This window comes from Lissotriton helveticus, chromosome 5_1, assembly GCF_964261635.1.
Source record: "Lissotriton helveticus chromosome 5_1, aLisHel1.1, whole genome shotgun sequence".
Lineage (NCBI taxonomy): Eukaryota > Metazoa > Chordata > Amphibia > Caudata > Salamandridae > Lissotriton > Lissotriton helveticus.
Window position 1 is genome coordinate 632,769,332 of NC_136065.1, and position 21,196 is coordinate 632,790,527.

The following is a 21,196-nucleotide window of genomic DNA, read 5'->3' on the forward strand; positions in this document are numbered from 1 at the left end:
GAAGGGAGACTGATTGCTGGGACATCTCGTGTAGACTGCCTAGCCCTTTTTTTATTTCACGTAGTATGCTACCCCTCCATTGTCGCGCAGTGACGCTCCACACAAGCCCTGCCACAGAATCTAACCAGAACTTTGTTTCTGGAAAACAAAGTTAAACATGGCTAGATCACTGTTTGAGAGAGCCCTTACACCATAAAATTAGAGTGCAACAGTCACCATCAAAGAAAGATGGTGGCTTGGTGTTGTGTGTGTGTGTCTGGCTCTGTGTGTGTCTGTGTGTGTGTAGGGGGCTCTGTGTGTGTGGCTCCTTGTGTGTGTGGCTCTGTGTGTGTGGCTCTGTGTGTGTGTGGCTCTGTGTGTGTGTGTGGCTGTGTGTGTTTTTGAAACATAAATAAAACGTGTTATTTGCAATGTCAATAGCTCAAACTCGTGTAAATACGTGACCTATTGCATTGTAAATGCAATAGGTCTCGCATTTGCGAGAGATTAAGCTATTGGCATTGTAAATGACAATGCCATTCATTTATCTGTTTTCAAAACCAACACACAAATAAAAATGTTGTAATTTACAATGCTAATAGCTCTAACTTTTGCAAAGGCGAGACCGTTGCATTGTAAATGCTTGTTTTATTAAAGTCCTAAGATTACTGCTGATTATGCTTTTTCCTTACAATGTAGATTAATAGTAAAACTGGGAATTCAGCACACAGGCCTGCTTACCTCGCAAGTAAATTTCGGTTTCAATGTGTATTTCCAAATGTAAGTGTTCCTGTTTGATTTGAAGCAAAACGCTGCTGTCTTGTCACATTCACAAGCTAGTCATCCACAATCATTTAAGGCGCCTCCTGCAGCAAAACAAAACAACATGACGTCATTCCAGAATCATGGTTGAAAGTTCAAGTCATTGCAAACATCAGCAAATAGGGGACTTTGCGGCTCCTAAGGAGACAATTATACACTGAGTTTAAACATACTCATAAAAGCAAGAGAAACAGTGAGTGTTACTGTGTTAGAATATGTTTGCCACTTTCCTGGGTGGCATATTAGTGCAGTTGATGTAGACAACTACACAAAGTATGGATAGTAGATTCACTGGCTTTAGATAGAAACACAGTGAGAAGCAAAGAAGGTTTACTTAGAATTTGAAGGTTTAAAAAAATGGTTTTCTTAAAATAGTCGGAGCTCCTGGAAAAAGTTTTGGTATCAGTTAAACAGGCTAGAATCTATTCTACTATTATAAAGGAAGAACTTTGAACCTTTGAGGCGGGTAAACTCGGGAACCACAGCGCCAATCCACACACCCGATACATCGTTGTAATCGTCAGGGTGTGCAGATGGACATAGTCTATGTAACGTAATCAATGTACGTTATTTAAAAAATGTACTGAAAAAAAAAGTAGTCCCTTGGAAGAAGCGCCGTCCGCGACGTGCGTGCCCGACGTGAGGAGCGCCGGGAGGAGCGGCATCCAGGAGCGCGAGGAGGACCGGCGGACATGGCGCGGGGAGGAGCGATCGAGTAGCGGCGGACCGGCGGTGAGGAGCGGCGGACAGGCGGTGAGGAGCGGCGGACAGGCGGGGAGGAGCAGTGAGTGGCAGATGAGGTAGGTTATTTATTTATTTATTTAGTAGCTGTGAGCTGCGGAAAAATGACGCAAAAATGAAAATCGTGAGCAAGAGGAAGCAAACGGAGCATTACAAAAGTGAGCCAAACGGTACATTACAGGAGGAAAAAGTTACGTGTGCAGGTTACAAAAGCGTACAAAGTAAACATAGATGTATAATACTGCAATATATGGAGGAAAGCTCCGGAGGACCCACGGACAACGTCGGGGTGGGCGGGGGCCCTGAAGCCTAATTGCTCCCGGACAACGCCGGGACGGGCTGCTAGTTATCTAAAAAATGGAAAAATAGAATGAGAAAGTTCTTAGAGCCATGTGCACTAAGGTTCGATTTGCAAAAAGCGGTCGTATTTTGTGCACTAACATTTTGCAAATCGAATAAGATTTTGCAATAACCTAGTCGACCGGTGTACTAAATAAAAACCCCAAAGGGTTATTAAAGATTTGTAAAAGCATATTATATTTTGTTCTTTAAGGTATATTGAATGTATTTTTTTTTAAAGTGTTCGTTTGTATCTCATTATTGTGAGAAATTTAATTAAATATTCTCATAAGTGCCTTGACATCCTGACTTGGTGTGTTACCTGGTTGAGCAGTTGATAACTGTACACGATTGGTGTGGATATCTGTTTGTATACATATGATTGGAAGTATCTTAAAAGGGAAAATTGTTATTTCACTTCAGAGACTGACCTGCCTTACTAATTTTCTTTAGGCAATTCGCATTTACCACCCCCTGTGACTGGCTGCAATCACAAGGATGGTGGGTTGCAAGAGACAACAGATTATGATCCACGTGATTACATTCCGAAACTTTTATTTTAAAGCAGGCCATGCTGCTTAAAAGAACTGGGGCTGTTGGACTACTCCCTATCACACCAATGCTACCACTTGGGTCCACAAAGGGGAAGGGGTCATAAAAGTACCCCTTCCCCATTGCGATTCAGTTACCACCCCAAATATTCAATATGTCATTGATCAATAGTTTGAGACTAGAACTGGGGTTGCAAACCATTGATTCATACCATATCAGCTCAAAGTTTAGAAGGAACGTTAATTTCATTCCCTTTACAAATCACAAATTGATAGAGGACGTTAGCCCCATTTTACAATTCTGAAAAACGTTTCCATATTGTAAAATAGGGTGACTACATAAGAAAACGGGATTTTATAGAAGAAAGCACTGTGATTGTGTGACACACAAGGTTTGCAACTGGAGAATCCCATAGTAGAGCTGGCTCTTCATATTTAAGAGCTCATTAAGGTAACATGTTATGGTGAGAAATAGATGCAGCACATGGAAGGTGCATGTTATAAAGTCTTTAAGTACATAAGAGACTTAACACGTAGGTAAAGAACTGCCTTTATTCTTCACTGCTCCGCTCTCCAGCAATCTATCACTCTTCACATGAACATTCTAAGGTAAGCTTCACAGGTGGAAGGTACCAAGAGGCCTGTCGGCACAGGGGTATACGGAACATACCAAAGTTGTACTCAATAAAATATAACACAACAGAAGAATCACATATAAGATTGTAACACATCTTCCCCCCTTAGAACCAATGCAATAAATAACTTCTAACGACACAGTTTACCATAACATGTCTCCAGGAGGAGGTTCATTTGTACACAATAACGTCTTTGTGCCATCCAGGTGTCTTGCGTGTTCTTTGGATAGGGGTAAGGTCGGATGGGTGCTCAGAACTGGGAAGGTTTTGGGTCTGTCTATTTTGTTCTTGTTGAAACTTGACTAGTCTGTCCATGCTCCACATTTGGTCATCATCTAAGATGACAGCGTTTCTCTTGACTGCAGTTATACACATGGGTTTGGAAAACTTACTTTCATGATTGCTACACCTGGGATTTGTTATGCGAACCCACTCACCCACATTCCACTTAGGGCTCTTAATACCATGTTTTGAGTCATACTGCTCTTTGTATTTGTTTTGATGGTTTTGAATTCTGTCAGTAAAAACATTCATGTCCCTGGTAGTGAGAGACCCACCCCCTATCCAATTGGGAAATAACTTGGTGCAGGCGTTTATCCATATGAATGCTGAGAAAGGAGAGACTCCTGTGTTTTGGTTGGGTGTGGTGTGATAGGCCCATAACATTTCTTGAATGCCTTGCTCAATAGGAATGTTGTTGCTACTGGCTAATAGAATTCCTCCTTTAACCATTCTGTTCATCCTTTCTACCAACCTGTTAGTCCTGGGACAGTACAGTGTTGAAGTGATGTGTTTTATGTTTAGCATGCTGAGAAATTCAGTCATACTATGGGAAACAAACTGGACCCCATTGTCGGTGACAATGGATACAGGTATGCCTTCTGCAGCAAAGGTGTCTCTTAGAAACTGAATGACTGTGGCGGTGGTTATTTGATTAACCATTTTAACCACCGTCCAATGTGAGTGGTAATCTATTAGGACTATGGCAAATTTCTTAAGCACCCTCGGTAGGTTAAGTGGACCAATTATATCAAGAGCGATCTTTTCCCATGGTTTACTTGGTATGGGAAGCGGGAAAATTGGGGCCTTTCTGGGTATGCTTGGGAATGCTTTACTTTTTCCTTCTACTAAGGTGTCCATGGAAACCAGTAGCTTTCACGTAACCTTGCCTTAGTTAAGCTTCTGCCCAAATGACCTTTGTGTACCAGGTCTATAATCTTGTTTCTTATCGCTTCAGGAGGAATTATTTTGTCCTTTCTAAATAATAGTCCTTTGTCTATGCAAAGTTCATTACGTACTTCTCAAAATTTCCTTGTGTCAGTGTTCAATTGCTCTTGAGACTCGGGCCATCCCTGTAATATGTATGACTTGAGTTGTGTCATTGTGCTATCAGAGCTCATGTGGTCCAACCATTCTTTTGAAGAAATTGTTGATAACTCTACTAGAAAGATAGGGTATTCGCCTACATCAAATTGTTCTTCTCTATCGAGGGGGCTCCTAGAAAGGAAATCTGCTGCAGAATTTTGTGTACCTGGCACATACTCTATTTTAAAGCAAAACCCTTCCAACCCCAAAATCCACTTAGCTATGCGTGGGGTGCTACAAGAGTTGTTTTTGGGATTGAACATGAAGACCAAGGGCTTATGATCGCTTCGTATGCAAAATTGTATGCCCCATAAGAAAAATGTAAAGTGTTTTACCCCCCAAAAGCAAGCCAAAGCTTCTCCTTCCACCACTGAGTAGTTCAATTCAGCTTTGCTTAAAGTACGTGAGACAAACGCCACAATTCTCTCATTGCCATCAATCACTTGTGAGAGAGTTGCCCCCAACCCTTTCCTGCTTGCATCTGTGGTGAGGATGGTTTTTCTGTTATGTTCAAAATTGCACAGATATGGGGCAGAAAAAATGCTCTCTTTTACTTCTGAAAATGTGCGTTGGTGTTCCTCCAACCATTGAAATGGAACATTTCTTTTTAGTTAGTTCTCTTAGATTAGCAGTGATCTCGGCAAAATGATTGACATATTTTGCCATATATTTTGCCAGACCTAGGAATGATTTTAGTTCTTCCTTGTTGGTTGGTGCAGGAGCTTCCTTTACGGCCTCAACTAGGCAGAACTTTGGTTTGAACCCATCTCTGGAGATGCAATGTCCCAGATACTCCACAGATTCCACACCTAGTTTGCACTTTTCTTGTTTGAGGGTGAGGCCCGCGTCCTTGAATTTGGAAAGAACTCACCTTAGGATATGGGCATGCTCCTCTTCATTGGCACCATAGATTAGGACATCATCCTGGAAGCAAAGTGTCTTAGGTATTCCATCAAGAATGCGCTGCATAATTTTCTGAAATACGGCAGCCGCCGATGCTAGCCCAAACGGCATGTGGGAGAACATGAAGGTTCCCAAAGGGGTGGTGAACGCCGTGAGCCTTCTGGATTCCTGATGTAGCTCCACCTGATGATACGCCATGGATAGGTCCAGCACGCTGAAATGAGTGGTCTTACCCATGGTGCTTAGCATTTCATGGATGCGTGGCAAAGGATGTCTTTCCACTAGGATGCTGTTATTCAGATCTCACAGGTCGATGCACATCCTAATGTCCTGACTATTATTCTTCCTGGCAATAACAATGGGGGCCACCCATTCTGTGCAATCCACCGGTTCAATAACCTTCAATTCTTCTAGTCTGCTTAGTTCTTTCCTTAGTGGTTCCCACATTAAGTGGGGAATAGGTCTAGTTTTATGCACTACAGGTTTAGTGTTGTGTTTCAACTTGATTTTATGTTGATAGTCTTTAAGTAACCCTAGCTTTTCCGAGAAGACTTCCTTGAATTCCTTAACGATATGCTCATAGTCATTTCCTGGGTTGGTGCACAGTACTTGTTCCGGATGATTAGGGTCTAGTTTAATTCCCAATTCTTTCTGGTGTTGCCACCCTAATAAGTTAGACCCCTTTTCCACAATGAACACTTTGCCTACAGTGGAGCGGTCCTTGAATGCAATTATGGATTTGAGCATTCCCTTTATTGGAATTTGGTCTTATTATACCCACTAGGATTTATGTCTGCTGTAGCCAGTTTCTTTTCCTCTTGGCCCATAACTGATACGAAATCTGAATAATTCACCAGGGTGAATAGGTAACAAGAGTCTGCAAACATTTTTAAAAAAATTCCGTCAATGTTGACTTCGCATTCTGGATACTCCTGTTTTTCCACACCCACTTCATTGACTTGTAGAATTATCTTCTTCACTTGAGTCTTGTCTTCTCTTTTTTTTTTTCTTTTTTTTTCAGGTTGCAAAATACGTACATGTGAAAATTCATATCAAAAATCCGACGATGGACCCCCCCCTCCCACATCAGAAAACAAATAAACTGTGAAATTGGGGAACAAAGGGCGCAAATGAGGAATAAAGTGAAAAACCAAGAAGATAAAGAAAGAAATACATGGGATAACAGATAATGAATGCACATTCCTATATATAACATTTTCCGGAAAACAAACCCCAACTGTTTGGACAGGCATTGAGTGACCAAATGCGAACGTGTACAATCTACTAAGGTGGAATAAGCCAATCAGTCAGTTTGTCCCACACCTCCAGGCCCTTCTTCCGAGCCCTGCGTCCCTTCTTAGAATAGGCTGCTTTTTCAAGATGGTATGTTGCTAAGTATCTAGCAAGCCATTGGGAATATGAGGGAGGCTCTGGGTCTAGCCAAGCTGTAGCAACACAGATTCTCCAAACGGCCATTGCTATGAAGGTTAAGCCCTCCCTTTTCAAATGTGGAGTTTCTGTTTGTGTTCCAAGCATGATAATGGTGGGAGTCAAGGTTATCGGCTGAGAGGCAAATTCTCTTAGAAACCCTTGTATTCGATTCAGAGTGGGTAAAAGCTTTAAACAAGAAGCGAAAATATGCACAGAATCAGCACCGAATTTGGCGCATCTGGGACAGAGAGTACCTGGTCCCGTCCCCCACTTTGTAATTTTATTGGGAGTGATATACAAGAAGAAAATAGTTTTAAAGTGCTGAGCTTGAAGTTTTGATGAAAGTAGAATGTTGTGTGACAGCATGAGTGAATTAAAAAACACATTTCCAAGTATATCAAGTTTGCCATGCCATTTGTCTGCGATGGCTTGTAGATCATCCGGCGTCTGTCTATTTATAATGGTATTAGGAAACCAGTTCGAGGGGTCAGAGGTTTTCGCAAGATATTAAGAAATTCCACCTCCATGAATCCTGAGGGACCCCCGACTTTTCTAGAGAGAAAATCGTAGATGGACGGATATTTAAAAGCATCTTCTCTCCTGAGGCTGAATTTGGCCAGAAGGTCAGGAAAGGGAATAACTCCCTCACTAGTGATTAGGTCACCTAACTTTCTAATGCCTGCCCTATACCAGTCAGAAAAGTAGGCCTTACCAAGGATTTCGGGGAGGTTGGTATTATTAAGAGTGGGCGAATAATAATTATACCTACCTAAACCAAAACATCTACAGATACCCCGAAAAACCTTGAATGAGCTAATCAAAGTCTTGAACCTAACCCGTTTGAAATATCCAAAGGTGGTTTCTCGCAACAGACATCCCCAGGCACTTTCCCCAACCAGTAGTTGAAAGGGAGAGGGCAGTATCGTGGAGTGGCTATCGGGTTGTTCCTTGATTAGCTTAGAGCTGTATTGCATGACAGCAGCCCAGTAATACAAAGTGATGTTAGGGAAAGCCCAATCTCCTCGTTCTTTTGGAAGACATAGTTGTCTGAGTGCCCTTCTGGGTTGTGAATATGCCCAGATAAATTGTGTATATATTTGCTGAATTTTCATGAGGCTGGCTTTGTTAAATTCTAGAGGGATTGTGCGAAAAAGTTATAACAGTTTGGGGAAATACGTCATTTTTATGACATTACACCTACCAACTAACGTGAGGTGTAGATTATTTAAATTTTTCAGCGCTTTTCTAGTTTGTGTGGCAAGTGGCAGCAGGTTATTGGGAACAACTTCGTCCAATTTCGAAGATATATAGACTCCTAAGTATTTGGCTTTAGGAACTACTCTGTGATCAACCCAAGAGATTCAGCTATTTGTGATTATTTGAGTCTTGTTTTTATTAAGAGCATATCCGGAAATTTTCCCGAATTCACTTGCCTCCCTTTCCAGTTCTGTTATGGCTTTTAAGGGTTCTGGTGAGGTAATGGCCAGGTCATCTGCATAAGCTAGTATTTTGGTGTTATAACCTTGGAAATTACCCGGAGAGATGTACGGGTTGTTTTCGATCTGTTTGATAAAGGGGTCCAGATATAGGGCAAATAACAAAGGGGAGCAAGGACACCCCTGTCTGGTGCCGCGGGAGATCTCAAATTGCCCGGTTAATTGCCCATTTATGGAGACGCAAGCAGAGGGCTTTAGATAGAGTGTTTGTACAGCTTGTATTAGTTTTGACCCAAAGCCCATCTTCTTCATGACCGCCCACAGGTACCTCCAGGAAACCCGGTCAAAGGCCTTTTCGGCATCTAGTAAAATTAAAGACATGGGGTCCCCTGCTGCCTATGCTGCGTCAAACAGAGTGATGGCTCTTCTGACGTGCTCCGTTGTACCCTTTTTTGGGATAAACCCATGCTGCCATTCTGACACAAGGGGTTCCACTACCAAGGAGATTCGGTTTGCCAGTATTTTAGAAAAATTCTTGGAATCACAATTAATGAGTGTTATTGGCCTGTATGAGCTTATATCCAGCGGGGATTTCTCTTTTTTGGGGAAGATAGCTATCCTGGCATTTGACCAGGAGGATGGTGGTGAAGCCCCACTAAAAATAGATGTCACTAGCTCTGAAAAGATTTTTTGAAGTTGAGGTGCAAAAACCTTATAAAATTCTACGGGGATGCAATCCAACCCAGCGGCTTTCCCGTTGGGTAGGGAGTTAAGAGATTCCTGTATCTCTTCCCAGGAAGGGGTCAGGTCTAGAACCTCTCTGGAATCAGTGGAGAGTGTTTGTAGGTTGGTCCCACTAAGGTATCTAGTGAGATCAATTTCAAATACTTCAGCCAGATCATTATTCTCCTCGGTATATAATTTAGCGTAATAATCCTGGAAGCCCTTTCTTATAAGATCAAAGTCTTTGGTTTCTTCTCCTGATTGGAGTTTAATTATGTGTATTTCATTGTTCGATACCTGCTGTCTGGTCCTAACTGCCAAGTAATGCCCTATACGGTCACTGCATTCGTAGTTTTCTTGCCGTGTGCTTGCCCATTTTGTAGCGGCTTTTTCAGAGAAAATCGCACCTATTCTTGATTTAGCCAGAACAACCTCTTGTTGGATATTCTCAGTATTGAGCCCTGCTTGAATGGCTTGGGTTAGCTTAATTTCAGCCTCCTTAAGTTTTTCCTGGAGGTCGTTTATCAGAAGCGTCTCCTTTTTATTTCTACCCGCTGAAAAACCAAGCGTCTCACCCCGAATGCCAGCTTTGAGCGTGTCCCAAACCACTGCCAGAGATGCTGATCCCAAGTTTATATCTAGGAAGTCCTGTATCCAGCCCCGCATATGTGTTTGATATGCTAAATCCTGTAGTAAGGCTTTCTCGAAGCTCCAGGTGGAAGGTGTTCTTGGTTTTCCCAACCCCTTGATGTTGAGGATAAGAGGGTTGTGGTCAGACATAAAACGTGGGGCGGTCTCCATTGTGCTGTTGTTAATAAGAGCGGAAGAAATAAAAAAGTAGTCAAGCCTGACAAGGGTGTGATGGGGTGCAGAGAAAAAGGTATAGCAGGGGAGTGAGGGATTCAGGAGAGCCCACGCATCTTTCAAACCATGTGTTTCAGCCAAACTGGTCAGAGCCTGAAAAACCAGAGGCTTTCTGCCAGTATACCTCCAGTTGTTGTCAGTTGCCCAATTACTGGGCAGATGCAGATTAAGGTCTCCACAGAGAATAATGGGAGTCGGCCAGTGTGCTAATTCACCTGATACATAGTTAATAACTCCAGGGTCATCCGTATTGCTGCCATAAATTAAACATAATGTGAAAGGAAGACTACCGGGAAGAATACATTCGGTTACCACCGATCTGCCTAAACGATCCGCCTTGACCCGGGTAGTATTAAGAGAGAGTCTTTTTTCTGCCAAAATGCCCACCCCTCTGGTTTTAGAGCTTTGAGTTGTTGCCCCCAGAAGTTTGAAACCTAGAGAGTCCAGTAGTTGTCTCTGTGCTCCTTCAATGTGTGTCTCCTGCAAACAATAAATGTCGCCCTTCAAAGATCTAAGACCCTGAGACACATTTTGCCGTTTGGAGCGATCATTAAGTCCACAAATATTTGCACAGACAATTCTTAAAGTATCAGAGTTAGTCATTTAGAAAGGATTTGTAATAGCCTTTCGTGAGAAAAAAAGAAGAGAAAAAAAAAGAGAGAAAAGAAAAAGAAGAGAAGTGCATTCTATCAGCATATAAAAGTACTGGTTTCAAAAAGACATTACGACAAATTTCTAAGCCCATTTTCCCCAGAAAAAAAGTTTGAGCCACCCCTCCCCCTCCCCCCCCTTTTTGAGCAATCAGGTAAACCCTGAATGATGGCAATCTGAATGAACCTCAGCCGTCGTCTACGCCGGAATAATAAAAAAAAAAACAAAGGCCCAATTTAGATTCTTACTCTAAATAGCCAGTAACCAAAAAGCGAACCCCCCACATTTTACTGTGAGTAGACTAATACTGTAGACAGAAAAAGGGACAGAAAACTGGAGAGAAAAAAGATAGAAGAATATAGCAGCATAAGTAAAAACGGATATTATTGATCATAATGCAGTTCATCTATTGCTGCTTTTGGAATTCAACTCAGTCAGATATTCCCCGGCTTTTATTTCGGATATGAAGATTTTGGTGGTTCCATTGTAGATGACTTTAAGTCTAGCGGGGTTCATGAGATATACGTCCGCTCCTTGCTGTTGAAAAGGCAGGATTAACTGTCTTAAGCGCCATCTGCGCTCCACTGTCTGGTGGCAGAAGTCTGGCTTAACGAAGAAAGTAATTCCGTTGGCGCCTTTTTTGGAGTTGAATCGGGCTTTATCAAAGATCATCTCCCTCAGAAGGAAATTTCCGAAGTATACCAGAAACACTCTTGGGTGCCCCCCATGATTGTGTTGTCTCTTAAGATGAAAGGGGAAGCGATGAGCTCTTTGCACCTCGTGGTCCCAGTCCCAGCCAGTCTCATCAGGGAAGGATTCCTGGAGCAGCTTGACGATGAAGCGCCTTGGGTCTTCCCCCTCTTTCCCTTCGGGAATGCCCAGTAGGCGTAGGTTGTTCCGGCGCTGGCGATGTTTCTGATCCTCCACCTTTTTCATCAGGTCCATCAGGCAGGCTGTATTAGACTCTCCCTGTTGCTTGGTGGCTAAGCTTTCTGTCTCGAGGTGCTCTGTTCGTGCCTCAACCATTGTGATACGATCATTAATATCAGAGCAGGTTTTGTTCAAACGCCTTAGACCACCTTGCATTTTTTTGGCAGCATATTTTGCTGCCTTGTTGTCGGCCCGGACTTCTTCCTGAAACTCCTTTATTGAAGCTAATATGGAGGCTAGTGAGGGCTCAGATGATTCAGCCAGCAAGTTTTTAGAGTTCCCCAACTGAATTGAGTGGCGGTCGTCCTCCTCAGCTGGATATGACACTTGGGAATCAGAGTAATCCCACTTAAGCTGGCTGCGCCGCTTGTTCCTGCTGCTGGGCTTCTTTTTAGGCTTTTGAACAGTGTCAGGGTCCTTATGAGAGACCTCGCTGTCTCCTTCACTAGCACCATTGGACAGGTCTTCGCTTGACGATGAAAGGGTGCCGTCTGAGACGGAGTAAAAATGCTCTGGGCCTGCATCAGGTGTCCAGGGATTTTGAGAGCTGGAGGGCACAACCAGATTTTGAATGACCTTGTCAATCCCCTCTTCCTGCAGGTCATAAGCTATTGTAGGGATAGGAGCCTGGATTGACTGTTTGCTGTGGGGGTGTTTGTCGCCACTGTCCAATGGCTGAGACCCAGAGTCGTAGCCGAAGGATTGTTCTGGTAAAGAGGATATGTCTACATTTTCGGATAATGTTATGATCTGAGCTGGGGCCAGAGTGCCGCCTACAGCCTCTAGTTTGGTTTGTGGTTTGGTGCTTACAATGGAGTGGTTGCCAGTTTTTTTTAAGCCCAAAAATATTTTGGCTGAGGGGGGGTGAGTAATGTCAGAGTTTTTTACATCTTTAGCCCCCATCCCCACCCAAACTTAGTCGATTTCCCCTGTAGTTTGGGCCCACCACCACTAACCTCAGATCTGACTGTGCCTCCCGAAGCTTCTATTACCGCTTCCCTGGAATTCTGCATGTCATTGGAAGTAACCGGAGTCTTTGTTTTGGAGCCTCTCCGGGCTCCCCTCACGCTCATGCTTATCCTGTGGCAATAAATCCGCAAGGCCCGGCTGCTATCAAGTTTAATCTCAGCCGAGGGTTCTGCGGGGGTGTTGAAGGCCAAAAGGATGTTTGTGGTAAAAATAAAGCGCAGGATCGATCGCGCCTGTGGGCCAGCAGTCAGGATTATGAGGGAACGTATCGCCTCCAGTAAAGCGGCGAAAACCACCAGCTTCTCCGGACTCCTTATCAGCGTTGTCAGCGTGCACCCCCCTTGGATGGGAGTCTTTGATGTTTGGACGCGCATCCGTCCTCGCCGTGTCAGGATCTGTCTCTGCATTGTTCAGGCATCTGGCATCTGTCAGATCTGCGCAGGGCGGCTGGCCGATCGTGACGCTTCCGACGTGAGCGGCCGAGCAGTGAGAGCTCACGCAGATTCCATCTTGCCGAGTCTTGTCTTCTCCGTGTCTATTGCTCCATGTTTTCTTAGGGAAGCATCCACACAATCGTGCCAGGTGCCCTTTCTTATTACACTTCCTGCACCATGCAGATTTTGCTTGACAATTGGGGTCATTTGCTAAGTAGTTGTTACTTCTACAGCGATAGCATTGTAACTTTAAACCTTCTGTATTCCCTGCATGACTTTGTTCCATATCCTTCTTGTTCTGTGATTTGTGAGAATCGCCTTTGATTTTGCATACTTCACTTTCTTCTTCTATGTTTTTTTTCCCCGCAACTTTGTTATCAGTATTGTTCATTTCTTTGATGCACATGTCGGTGTGTTCAATAGATTTGGCGATCTTAATTGCTTCCTGCAGATCAGGTTGTTTCTGTAAAAGTTTCTTCTGAATTTCTTTGTTGTTTGTGCAACGTACAAGCTGGTCTCTGATTAAAGAGTCATTTAAGTCCTTGAAGTCACACAACTTGCTGAGACCCCTCAGTATAGCTACATAAGTTGAAACACTCTCTTGTTTTCCTTGAACACGACTGAAGGACTTATGTCTCTCTAAAACTATGTTTATTTTATCCCTAAAATGAGTACGTAGTTCAATCAGTGTGATGTTGTAGACTGCATCATCATCATTGTCCTCCTCTTCCGGTTCTAGGAGTGACACCTTTCTGCCTGTGGGACCCAAATTGTGCAACAAAATATGTTGTTTTCTAAACTCGCTGAATTTCTCCCCTTCAATTGCCACAAGATATGATTAAAAAATCTTTTCCCATTCCTCCCATGGCATGTTGGGTTCCCCAATTTCATTTAAGAATTGCGCAGGATGTGTCAGGCTGGCAGCCGCCATAATGTAATTTTAAAAATAAGATAATTATACTTAGTGAAAATAATTATACAGATGAACACCACAGTTCCAAATAGGCGTGTGTGTTCACAGGTGTTATAGACTACACATAGACACAGTGGAATGGTGTTCTGGATACTTTTACACTATGACTTATGAGCATATGCCTCTATACTGGTTCATTAATAACCTCACTGCTTTTAAACCAGGGAATTTGAGATACGTGTTCAAATAACTAAGCATAGGCAAAATTAGTAATAGAAAAGGTTCTCACATTAACTTTTCTTATTTTTCTTTTATACATAGCAGTTTATGACAATTTAAATAGTATACCGTATGCATTTGAATTATAAATTGAAGAAGCATTCCAATTTAATATAAAATGTCTAGGAGGAACCCTGATAATGAGGCTAGCAACAGATTGCGCCTTCAAATTGCTGCTGGTAATATTTCAATGCTGGTAATATTTCAATGACATTACTAATCATAATGTCTAATAAAGTTTATTCTCTGTTCACTAATGGTTATGGTGCGCAATCTGGTGTGCGTGTCACCGTGGGCGAATTCAGATTCACCGCGAAATTTGACATAGCAATTTGGTGTTCGTGTCACCGTGAGAGGATTCAATTCCACCTTTGATTGACACACAGGAGTGCGTATCTCCGTTGTTTGAGAAGGTGTTACCGGCCCTGAGTTACTGCTGCGTAGGAAGAGGCAGCTCCCTGGGGGCCATGCACCGGGCGTTCCTAACTAGAATGTGCTGCGCAGCCTTGAGGAAACTCGAGCGGTTGAAGCTTGAGGTGCGCTCGCCGGTACTGCTGTGGTTCCTGAGTTCTATGCCGGGTAACCTGAGGGAGTTTGAGCAACACTGGATATATTTGCTGCGCCTGCACCACTGCAGTTCACTGAGATAATGCCGGGAAGCTTGAGGGGAGCCTGAGCAACGCTGAATTGGTGGCACAGGGTTTACAAGGGCAGGCACCAAGGAGCTTTCAGACGCCTTTTACTTCACTCCCCATGACCCCTCAGCATCGCCAACTATTCGGCCACCTAAGTGCTTGAATAATTCTGCGCACAGCACAGATGGACGTCACACTTCCCTCTCCTCAAAAACACCGGGTGAGAGGATCACTGGGTAAAACTGTGAGGATCCTGCTCAATGTGTCGATGAGCCACAAGACACATGCGTTGATTTACAAACACTATGCAGGGTAATGCCTTCCCTAGAACACCTGACTGGTAAGTTGAATAGACTCCTTACTTAATGTTAATTATGCTTCTATGCACTATATTAGGGTACCACTTCTGACAGACTAGATTGAGTCCGCAGCGTAATTCATCCCGTAAATACGCTAGGGCTGCTCAGGACGCTTATAATCACTGTCTGTAACCTGTCAGATGTTCCATTCGTATTTTCATAAGCTAAGCATCCTTTGCCCAGGTAATAATGCTAACGAGACTTCACCAGTTGACGTTGCTTAAATATACTTCCGAAGGTGTTCTTTTCCAAGTGACTGTAGCCGATCTCCATCGAAGTGCTTCTTATCTTTGTTGCGCTGCCAGAGTTCAATCAAAAGGGGAGGAGCAGGAACATCTGTCCCCTTCCACAGATCGTCGCCACTGCTATAAAGTCTTTAAGTACATAAGAGACTTAACACGTAGGTAAAGAACTGCCTTTATTCTTCACTGCTCCGTTCTCCATCAATCTATCACTCTTCACATGAACATTCTAAGGTACGCTTCACAGGTGGAAGGTGGAAGGTACCAAGAGGCCTTTCGGCACAGCGGTATTGTCAAGACCTCCGTCACCGTGGTTACTTCCTTCAGAAAGCAAAACATGAGGAAACTACATTTTAAAATCAAGTCCAAATATCCGCAGTGGCGGAGAAATCATCGAGTTACATCGTTGTTTGTTAAACGATGTTTGTCCGAAATGAGCGGTCTGACATTGAACAATGGCCGTCAAAGATTGACGCGGCTAAAGGCAAAGAGCCGGTCTAGTCTTTTTGGCCGCGCGGACAGGGACTGTACAAAGCGCACGTTAGACTAACGAACTGCACACTTCAACTGTCCACTTCCGCTGTTCGCCACGTTTTTCCTGACAGTTCAAGTCCTGTTGAAAATTTCCGTTCAAAGTGTTTGCCGGTGAAGAATAAACCGCATGCGCAACGTGGGACAACTAATGACAAGGTACCCCGGTGTAAAGACTGTTTAGCGGCTGCTAGACACACCGGGTTTCAAGTATTATTGTTTGACTTCTGGTGCTCCTTGCACTAAACGTTTTGAGGAAAATTATTGTTTACTTCAGTACACGATAGTGACAGAACTATCAAGAGTTCATTTCTAGCTTCTTTTAGTTTACTCATAGTCAGGGTTTCTTGGAGTCCAGGAGTACAGTAGATTTCCCGGTCCTGAACTGTTGAATAATAATTCCAGCAGGCGCCTGCCAGATAAAGGTAACAAAAGATACCAAGTAGCCTTTAGAGACCAGTAAAACAGTTGTGTAGTGTATTAATTATACCGTGTCATGCAGGTACAGGTGGATTAACATTACAAAAGCAACAACAGCGAGAGAGAAGCCTTAGCCCAGGTTCTGAGGGTAAGAATTTCTTAATTAAGGTGCAGTGTAGTAAAAGAGTTTTAGAATTGTGGTTACATGCTCTGTTTGCCTACAGGTGTCAACAAATACGCCAGTAAGAACCCATGGTGAAGACGACAGAAGTCTACTGAAGGCTGTCGCCAGCTGACAACTGCGGGCTGTCTCTCTTTTTATCCACTTCCCCTTTCCCCCCTGCCACAGGGGTTACCTTGAGATACTATTTCGGGTGACCTTTGGGGCTGAGGGCCGTTGGGGCCTACGTCGACTCCTGTGGTTCCTGGATTTCGTGACAGATTGAAGTGCCCTTAACCACCTGAGTTGACATGGCAGAGGGTATAGACTTTAAATCCTTAGCGGGAATCTTAGACGGTTTACAGAGCCAACTCACGCAGACGGCAGAGCAGAATAGGGTCCTTAGAGAACAGGTGAAAAAATCCCAGCAACAAACACATCATTTGGTAAAAGGGGCTAAAATGTATACAAAGCTAGACTTACGCGGGGCCTACCACTTGGTAAGAGTTGCAGAGGGTGACGAGTGGAAAAGGGCCTTTCGGACGAAATACGGATTATTTGAGTATCAGGTCATGCCATACGGGTTGAGCAACGCTCCTGCCGCGTTCCAGAATTTTGTCAACGATGTCCTCCGGGAATTTCTGGATCGCATAGCCGTGGTGTATATTGATGACATTCTAATATACTCAGACAACCTGGAAGATCATGTCAAGCATGTGAGGGCCATTCTGCAGAGATTGCTTGAAAACCACCTTTTTGTTAAACTTGAGAAGTGTTCTTTCCATGCGGAGAAGGTGGAGTTTCTTGGGTTCGTTATGTCTGCCGGTGGAGTATCGAAGGACAATTCAAAGGTTCAAGTCATACAGGAATGGTCGTCCCCTAAAAGCATGAAAGAAATACAGAGCTTTATTGGCTTCGCCAATTTCTATCGGAGGTTTATTCCTAATTTTTCCACCAAGGTTGCGCCAATTACTCAGCTGCTTAAGAAAGGAAGGAAGTTTGATTGGTCCCCGGAAGCAGAGTTGTCCTTTCAAACTTTGAAAAAGGCCTTCATCACTGCGCCAATTCTAATGCACCCAGACCCGGATCAGCCGTTCTTTGTGGAAAATGATGCGTCGGATTTTGCAACTGGTGGGGTGTTATCTCAGCGTGATAAGCAAACTGGGCAACTCCACCCAGTCGCTTACCGGTCCAGGAAGCTGTCGGACCCTGAATATAACTATTCCATTGCAGACAAAGAACTGTTAGCGGTCAAGGAAGCATTTCAGGACTGGCGACATTATCTCCTGGGGCGAAACATACCGTGACAGTGTTCACGGATCATCGCAACTTGCAATTTTTGAAGTCTGCTAAAACACTCACCCCACGGCAATTGAGGTGGTCGCTGTACTTCTCAGAGTTCGATTTTGTAATAACATACAAACCTGGTGCAAAGAATGGCAAGGCCGATGCTCTATCGCGAAAGAATTCTTTTGATGAAGTTCGAGTTCCAGCGCCGGAGCCAATCGTGCCTTTAGATAAAATTATAGGAACCATCCATTTGGAAAAATTTGCAAAGGAAATACAAGAAATTTGTTCTCCAGATGACTTAAAAGCGTGGACAGGTTCAGAGGATAAAAATACACTTGTCAATGGTCTGCCGTACCATGAGGGGAAGCAGTACCTGCCAACCCAAGAGATGCAAGAAAAGGCAATGAGAAGTTGTCATGACGATCGGTTGGCAGGTCATAAGGGAGTGAAGAAAACTACTGATTTGATCAAGCAGCATTTCTGGTGGCCTGGCATGGCGGCTCACATAGGGCAGTATGTATCGACGTGCGAATTATGCATTAAGGGGAAACCTAGCCGTCAAGCTCCTCAAGGATTGCTACAGCCCTTGCCAAACGCCCCTTACCCTTGGCACACAGTATCCTTAGATTTAATTGTCTACTTGCCATCTAGTCAGGGTAACACTGTGATCTTGGTGTTGGTGGACTCGTTTACAATAATGGGCCATTTTATCCCTTTCAAATCAGTACCCACAGCCATGCAGTTAGTAAAAGCATTCAACCAACACATAATTCGGGCTCATGGAATTCCTCAAGTAATCATATCAGATCGAGGCACCCAATTTATATCAAAATTATGAAAAACATTCATGCACAACTTAGGTGTCGATTCACGATATTCAACCAGTTATCATCCTGAGACCGATGGTCAAACAGAGAGGCTGAACCAAGAATTGGAGCAATACCTGCGCCTCTATTTATTGGAACAGAATGGGAACTGGTCTGACTTATTGTGGACCGCGGAGTTTGCTTATAACAATGCAGTGCACAATTCCACGGGATACACCCCTTTCAATTTAAATTCAGGCTGTCATCCAAAAATGATTATGGGTAACTAAAATGATGATGTACCAGCCGTTACTAGTGAGTTGAAAGAATTGAGAAGGTCTTATGAGAGGGCTTTAGAAAATCTAAGAAAAGCTAAGGTATCTTACAAGGTCCAGGCAGACAAGAAAAGAAGAATAGGGGTCAAATTTAAAGTGGGAGAGCAGGTGTGGTTGTCCACCAAACATTTACAGTTGAAAGGAAACAGGAAAATCCAACCACGGTTCATTGGCCCGTTTAAAATCTTGAAGATTTTTAAATCCGGTGGTAGTTAAGATCCAATTGCCAAAAACATTAAAAATCCATCCCACATTTCATGTATCCTTACTAAAAAAGAATCCAGAGAATGTTAGGTTCAAGCCAACTCCTCCATCAGTAATGGTAGAGTCAGGAGAGGAATTTGAGGTTAGCAGAATATTGGATTCAAGAGTGACAAAAAACAAACTATTCTATTTGGTTGATTGGAAGGGTTTTGGTCCTAAGGAGAGATCTTGGGAACCTTCCCCTCATATTCATGCCCCAGGATTGGTTCAGAATTTCCACAAGGCACATCCAAAGAAGCCCAAGTTGCGGGGACCCCTTTTGGAGGGAGGTACTGTCAAGACCTCCGTCACCGTGGTTACTTCCTTCAGAAAGCGAAACAAGAAGAATCTACATTTTAAAATCAAGTCTAAATATCCGCAGTGGCGGAGGAATCATCGAGTTACATCGTTGTTTGTTAAACGATGTTTGTCCGAAATGAGCGGTCTGACATTGAACAATGGCCGTCAAAGATTGACGCAGCTAAAGGCAAAGAGCCGGTCTAGTCTTTTTGGCCGCGCGGACAGGGACTGTACAAAGCGCACGTTTGACTGACGAACTGCGCACTTCAACTGTCCAGTTCCGGTGTTCGCCACGTTTTTCCTGACAGCTCAAGTCCTGTTGAAAATTTCCGTTCAAAGTGTTTGCTGGTGAAGAATAAATTGTATGCGCAACGTGGGACAACTAATGACAAGGTACCCCGGTGTAAAGACTGTTTAGCGGCTGCTAGACACACTGGGTTTCAAGTATTATTGTTTGACTTCTGGTGCTCCTTGCACTAAACGTTTTGAGGAAAATTATTGTTTACTTCAGTACACGATAGTAACAGAACTATCAAGAGTTCATTTCTAGCTTCTTTTAGTTTACTCATAGTCAGGGTTTCTTGGAGTCCAGGAGTACAGCAGATTTCCCGGTCCTGAACTGTTGAATAATAATTCCAGCTAGCGCCTGCCAGATAAAAGTAACAAAAGATATCAAGTAGCCTTTAGAGACCAGTAAAACAGTTGTATAGTGTATTAATTATAACGTGTCATGCAGGTACAGGTGGATTAACATTACAAAAGCAACAACAGCGAGAGAGAAGCCTTAGCCCAGGTTCTGAGGGTAAGAATTTCTTAATTAAGGTGCAGTGTAGTAAAAGAGTTTTAGAATTGTGGTTACATGCTCTGTTTGCCTACAGGTGTCAACAAATACGCCAGTAAGAACCCATGGTGAAGACGACAGAAGTCTACTGAAGGCTGTCGCCAGCTGACAACTGCGGGCTGTCTCTCTTTTTATCCACTTCCCCTTTCCCCCTTTCCCCCTTGCCACAGGGGTTACCTTGAGATACTATTTCGGGTGACCTTTGGGGCGGAGGGGCGTTGGGACCTACGTCGACTCCTGTGGTTCCTGGCCTTCGTGACAGGTATACGGAACATACCAAAGTTGTACTCAATAAAATATAACACAACAGAAAAATCACATATGAGATTGTAACAGTCCACAATTGACTTTAAGTATTTCAGACCCATTTTGAAGAAGCTTCAGCTGGACTGCGCTTACATTTTACTTGAGTCTGAACATGTCTTTAAATCAGATTACTTATTGCTGTGCTCGGTATTTTTCATTTTGACTAGAGTTTGTCTATGGTAATGCTGCATTTGCTTTCAAATGGGGAACATTCAACTGTCAGTCAGAGTTGCAGAGAATATGTAATGTCATCAAGGAATGATGGGATGATTTAACTGAAAGGTGTGCATCTTACACAGCTGGAGGTCAGTCATAAGGAGAGGAGCGCTGAAAAAATGGATGGAGTTGTTACATCAAGTCTCAGGAGGAGTATTCCATCATGTGGTCCTGAGGTCATTTTGATTTTAGGAACCTTCCAGAAACCCCTCTCATGCTGGGGATCTGAGTGCCAGATGTACAACCGTTTTTTTGCGGTTTCAAACAGGTAATCGGACCATATGCAACCGCAAAATAGGTCTTCCCTATTTGCAAAACCTATTTTGCGAGTCGGTAACCTATTACTGACTCTCAAAATAGGGTTTGCTATTCACTGTTAGGAAGGGCCGTGCCAATGGCGTCTCTCCTTAGTAGCGACTTGCATGTGAATGTAAGATTGTTTTGCAGCCACAAAACACTTGAAGTTTACCACCCATTTCAAATAGGTCGTAAGCCACTTGCAAACGGGAAAGGGTCCACAGGGGACCGCTTCCCCTTTGTGACTGGC